Consider the following 6632-nt stretch of genomic DNA (forward strand, 5'->3'; position numbering starts at 1 on the left):
ATAGTGTTCATTGGACCTAAAATACATTAAAACAAACACTTGATCCCTGAAAAGCAGAGCATTAATAAATGTGCAAGGTAAAGAAGCAGAAACTCAGTAGCATAAAAATGTCAATATGAAATTTTTCTTTTAAAGGAATAGTTCACTGAAAAATTAAAGTTCACTCATTATTTACTCATCCTCATGCCATCTAATTAATAATTAATTAATAATTTAATTAATTTTATAATTAAATTAATTAATTCATACACATCTCAGATGTGTATGACTTTCGTTCTTCTGTAGGACATGAATGAAGATTTTTAGAAGAATATTTCAGCTCTGTAGGTCCATACAATGCAAGTGAATGGTGGCAGAACTTTGAAGCTCCAAAAAGCACATAAAGGCAGCATAAAAGCAATTGATACGACTCCAGTGGTTTAATCCATGTCTTCACAAGTGATATGATAGGTGTGGGTGATGTATTCAGTATTTATTGAGCCATTTTTACTAAACTCAGCAAAAAATGAAACATCCTCTCACTTTCAACTGCTTTTATTTTTAGCAAACTAAACATGTGTAAATATTTGTATGAACATAAAAAGATTCAACAACTAAGACATAAACTGAACAAAAATCAAAATCAAAAGTAACAGTCAGTATCTGGTGTGGCCACCAGCTGCACTAAATACTGCAGTGCATCTCCTCCACATGGACTGCACCAGATTTGCCAGTTCTTGCTGTGAGATGTTACCCCAATCTTCCACTAAAGCACATGCAAGTTCCCGGATATTTCTGGGGGAAATGGCCCTAGCCCTCACCCTCCGATTCAACAGGTCCCAGACGTGCTCAATGGGATTGAGATCCGGGCTCTTCAGCAGAACACTGACATTCCTGTTGCGCAGAAAATCACGCACAGAACAAGCAGTATGGCTGGTGGCATTGTCATGCTGGAGGGTCATATCAGGATGAGCCTGCAAGAAGGGTACCACATGAGGAGGATGTCTTCCCTGTAACGCACACTGTTGAGATTGCCTGCAATGGCAACAAGCTCAGTCCAATGATGCTGTGACACACCGCCCCAGACCATGACGGACCCTCCACCTTCAAATTAATCTCACTCCAGAGTACATGCCTCGGTGTAACACTCATTCCTTCGATGATAAACATGAGTCCGACCATCACCCCTGGTGAGACAAAACTCATCAGTGAAGAGCACTTTTTGACAGTCCTGTCTGGTCCAGCGAAGGTGGGTTTGTGCCCATAGACAACATTGTTGCCGGTGATGTCTGGTAAGGACCTGCCTTACAACAGGCCTACAAGCCTTCTGACCAGCCTCTCTCAGCCTATTACAGACAGTCAGAGCACTGATGGAGGGATTGTGCATTCCTGGTGTAACTCAGGCAGTGTTGTTGCTATCCTGTACCTGTCCCGCAGTTGTGATATTCGAATGTACTGATCCTGTGCAGGTGTTGTTACACGTGGTCTGCCACTGCGAGGACGATCAGCTGTACTTCCTGTCTCCCTGTAGCGCTGTCTTAGGCGTCTCACAGTACGGACATTGCAATTTATTGCCCTGGCCACATCTGCAGTCCTCATGCCTCCATGCAGCATGCCTAAGGCACATTCACACAGATGAGCAGGGACCCTGGGCATCTTTCTTTTGGTATTTTTCAGAGTCAGTAGAAAGGTCTCTTTAGTGTCCTAACTATGACCTTAATTGCCTACCGTCTGTAAGCTGTGTGTCTTAATGATCGTTCCACAGGTGCTTGTTCATTAATTGTTTATGGTTCATTGAACAATCATGGAAAACATAGTTTAAACCCTTTACAATAAAGATCTGTAAAGTTATTTGGATTTTTACAAAATTATCTTTAAAATACAGTGTCCTGAAAAAGAGATGTTTCTTTTTTGCTGAGTTTATAAATCTCACTTTCACTTCCACGCTCTTGTTCTTTGACTTTTTGCATTTTTTGTGCATATCACAACTTACTGGTTGGGGCTGGTCAAAGGTGGAGATATTTTGTATAAAAGGACTTAAATATTGATGTTTCTCAGGAGGTCACATGACGCCATGCGAGAAGCAGACGTGTGAGCGTGTTAATTATTTTCATGTTATAAGCTGGTGAAATTTGATACACCCAGTTACACATTTGCTCTTTGAGGCAAAACATGGCAAAGTCAAAATCATCAGGCTCTGGAGACATTAAAAGACACTTACGTGTTCAGGACGAAAGCCCCGACAGGCCTACAGACCGGGGACACGATTTGGATGGCGCGGCGGGAGAGGAGATCCAGTGTCAGTTGTCCAACATGTCGGTGATGTTGACGAAGGTTCTTGCTGACTTGGAGGATCTCGCTGTAATACGTCGATCGATTACGGCGATGGAAATAAAATTCTCTGAGTTAGTTACAAGAGTGACTGATGTTGAGAGACGAATCGATTGTCTGGAGTATTCGGAGAGGGAATTAACCGCTAATCTGCCCGCGACCAAAGTTGATTTGGAACATCTCCTTGAAAAGCTTGAAGATCTTGAGAATTTAAGCCGCAGGAATAACATTCGAATTGTTGGAATTCCTGAGCATGATGAGGGCAGAGATTAGGTGAAATTCCTAGATGAGCTTTTCCCGAGTCTGCTCGACATAACAGGCCACAAGCTGGAATTCGAGCGAGCTCACAGTGTCCCAGCTCACAGATTTGCTGAGGGAGATAGGCCCAGATAAATTCTGGCCAGATTTCTGAGATCATCCGATAAAGATCTTGTGTTGCGCCAGGCGAGGAGCAAAGGGAAGCTTTCTTGGAAGATCCATAATATTTTCTTGTTCTCGGACTTTGCGAGTAAGAATCTCATACATCAGCGAAAGATCACTTTTGCTCTGATGTTTCCGGCCAAACTGAGAATAGAAACGAAGGACGGTCGCAAAGTATTTACATGTCCCAATCAGGCAATGTCTTTTACTGAATCAACGGGTGAGTAAACCATTGGGTGTTTCTCATGTGAGTGGGTCGATTCGCTGTACTTTCTCTGGCTTTTGAGGAAGCTGGGCGTCATTTTGGTTTCTTTTTTCTTTTTGCGTTGGCTCCGCTGAGCGGCTTGAGTTTGTTTTGTGAATAACACTTTTCCTTAAAGAAACTTTTGCATTGACGAAAGATTACTTTTGCATTGAAGTTCCCGGCCAGTTTGAGAGTGGACGCTACGGATGACCGCAAAATATCTACATGCTCACACAAAGGATGTCTTTTATAATTTTGACAGACTGTGTAAGTTATGGTATATACTTTTATGCGGCCTCCGAGTGAATTGACTCGACCATCCGGGGAACCGGGATGCCGGTTTTGTTTCTTTTTGTATTGGTTCTGCCTAGCGGCTGGAGCTTGTTCTATTGAATAACACTCCTTTGGAACAGCTGTGGATTAATCTGTTCGTTCTTCGTGCTTATTCCTCCTGCTGGCTGGAGTTTGTTTTGTTGAGTATTTTTACGGGACATTGGAATGATTACGTCATCCGCTGAACTCATAACAGCCGGCTCACTGAACATTTGTTTGTCTGTCCGAGGAATCTAAATGATTTTATATCAGCAAATTTGTGAGGCAAAATTGAGCAATCCGATGGCAAAGTTGTCGTGGGGGCTCGTGGGTTCATGGACCTTTTGAGTTTAGAGGGATTATCGCCGGTTGGCGCTTTCGTGCACGGGGTTAATGCGCACGTTTTTCTTTTTTCTGTTTGTTTTGTTTGGGGGGAAGTTCAGGGTTTGATTGTTTCACTAATGAGAAATGTGGTCTGTATAATTTTGTTTTTGACACACAATTAATTTTTTCTACTATATCAAAATGTCACATGTTAATATGAGTGTACTATCTCTCTCCACATGGAATGTAAATGGGTTGGGGCACCCCATAAAAAGAAGGAAGGAATATTTCTTAAACGTAAGAAATATGATATAGTGTTTCTTCAAGAAACACATCTCTCCCCGCAGGAAGCTGAAAAATTTGGGAAGATATGGGGTGGACATGTTTTTTTTAGTGCTGGCTCAAGTAAGAGCAGGGGAGTCATTACATTGATTAATAAACATCTACAATTCAAATGTCTCAAACAGACTAAAGATAAATTAGGGAGAGTCATTATTGTTTTAGCTGAAATTCAAGGGCAAAGGTTGATTTTGGCTAATATTTACGCACCTAACGCTGATGATCAGGGCTTTTTTATAGATCTTGAAGGGATGCTGCAAACCGCTGGCACCCCTCATGATATAATATTGGGAGGAGACTTTAATCTTTTGATGGACTCAATCCTTGATCACAGTGAAACAAAAGTGTGTAAACCCCCTAGAGCAACACTGATGCTTCACAGGATGTGTAAAAAGCTTGGTCTTACGGATATTTGGAGACTTTTGAACCCATCTGTTAGGGACTATACATTTTTTTCATCAGTCCATAAGATTTATTCTAGAATAGATTTTTTTATTTTTGATATACAAATCCCTCATTTCATCTGTTGTTGATTGCTCAATTGGAAATATCTTAGTCTCAGATCATGGCCTGGTGAGTTAAGAGGTGTTGCCATATACAGAGAAAAAGAAATCATACAGCTGGTGCCTTAATGTGTCCCTTTTGCAAAATCCTGATTTCCAACAAATGTTAAAGACTGAAACCAGTGTTTATATGGAGACCAACTGGTCCTCAGTATCCTTTGTGGGCATGGCTTGGGAGGCACTTAAGGCGGTTCTTAGGGGTCGGATCATACAGAATGCCTCATTCACCAAAAAATCCAAAGCACAAGAACTTGTGGAGTTGGAAGGAATTATTAAAAGTGCCGAGGCAGAGCTGAAGCACCGTATGTCATCTGATGGCCTCAGAGAATTGACCTGATTGAAATATAGATATAATACTATTTTGTCACAGAAAGTGGAGTTTTGGTTATTCAGGGCAAGACAGTCATACTTTGAGTCAGGGGACAAAGCAGGAAAACTTTTGGCTAGATATATAAATCAGAGAGAGTCTTTTTCTACCATTCCCTCAGTGAAATCTGCCGGTGGTGAAATATTTACCTCAGCCATTGATATTAGTAATGCTTTTAAAGAATTCTACTTTGATCTCTATAGTTCCACGTCTTCGTCTACTGATGAAGATATTAGGAACTTTGTGGAACCATTAGATCTCCCTAAACTGACGACTGAGCAAAAAAACTGTCTTGATTCTGAGATAACCTTGGAGGAGCTTGATGAGGTAATTAAGGCCCTGCCTACAGGCAAGTCTCTGGGGCCTGATGGCTTTTCCTCTGAGTTTTTCAAATCTACAGAACTGGCTCCACTTTTGTTAGAAGTTTATACGGAATCATTAAAGAACGGAAAGCTTCCTCCAACCATGACGCAAGCCCGGATCAGTCTGATACTTAAAAAGGACAAAGATCCAAGTGAGTGTAAAAGTTACTGCCCAATTTCCTTGATCCAGTTAGATGTAAAAATGTTGTCCAAAATTCTGGCTAATCGATTAAGTAAAGCTGTGACATCACTTATACATATAGATCAGGTGGGGTTTATTCGGGGCCGCAGCTCTTCTGATAACATCAGGCGTCTCATCAGTATCATGTGGTCAGTAGTGTATTCCAAAATTCAACTACCTGCTACAGTCTCTCCCTGTAGATGTCCCCCTCTCTTATTTCAAGCAATTTGATAGCATAGCGAAGTCCTTCATTTGGAATGGTAAGCGTCCCAGGTTCAATTTTAATAAGTTACATAGGCCGATTGACAAAGGTGGGTTAGGCCTACCCAAGATTTTGTTTTATTATTATGCATTCGGTCTTAGACATTTGGCTCATTGGTCGCTTCCACCTGAGAGAGTCCCTCCCTGGTTTTGTATTGAAAAGGAAGTTCTTGCCCCATCTTGTCACTGCAAAGCCTTTTGATTAAACTAGCCGGAGAGGTTAAGTCGCACCCCGTTATTTTGCATTTGCACTCGATATGGACAAAAGTGTCCAGAGTGTTTAATTCTGATATTTATTTAAACGTAGCCTCGAGCATATGGCTGAACCCTAAACTATGTATTAATAAGTCCCCTTTTTGTTGGTCAAATTGGATTGTGAGGGGGGTTAATACACTTGGTGACCTATATGAGAGTGGAGTATTGAGACCTTTAGAAAATTTGGGATGTATAGAAGGCTGGGAAATCTGGGGTTATTTGATAGGAAATGGGGCAGATATTTGGCCTTTTTGGAAGGCTTTCGGGGAGGGGTAGTGCAGAGGGATCTCTAGTTTTAAATATGTGTATGCAATTTGTTTTTTGAAAATATGCTTTTTATTTTTATTTTTTTTTATTGTATTTTTTTGTGTGTGCATTTTTATTTATTTATTTTTTTTTTAATATTTATGACCAATGGGGTGTGTTTCTGTCAGGTGGGGGTGTTCAGGGGGAAGGGTTTAATTGTACATAATTTGATTCCGCATTTTCTGTGATGTTTATTTAATTTCTTAAATGGAATCAATAAAAATTGTTAATAACAAAAATATTTATGTTTCTCACCCACACTTATCATATCGATTCTGACAATATGTATTTAATAACTGGAGTCGTATGGATTAATTTTATGCTGCCTTTATGTGCTTTTTGGAGCTTCAAAGTTTTGGTCACTATTCATTTGCATTGTATGGACCTA

At 40.6% G+C, this 6632-nt stretch overlaps 1 protein-coding gene across 1 annotated transcript in view; it reads right to left on the reverse strand.

Moving 5' to 3' along the window:
• The window catches only part of abcf2b (ATP-binding cassette, sub-family F (GCN20), member 2b), a 306662-nt gene that overhangs the window by 252028 nt on the left and 48002 nt on the right, over positions 1-6632 (reverse strand). The gene's annotated exons all lie outside the window — the stretch shown is intronic.

Source organism: Myxocyprinus asiaticus, chromosome 1 (genome assembly GCF_019703515.2).
Source record: "Myxocyprinus asiaticus isolate MX2 ecotype Aquarium Trade chromosome 1, UBuf_Myxa_2, whole genome shotgun sequence".
In the NCBI taxonomy this organism is placed as follows: domain Eukaryota; kingdom Metazoa; phylum Chordata; class Actinopteri; order Cypriniformes; family Catostomidae; genus Myxocyprinus; species Myxocyprinus asiaticus.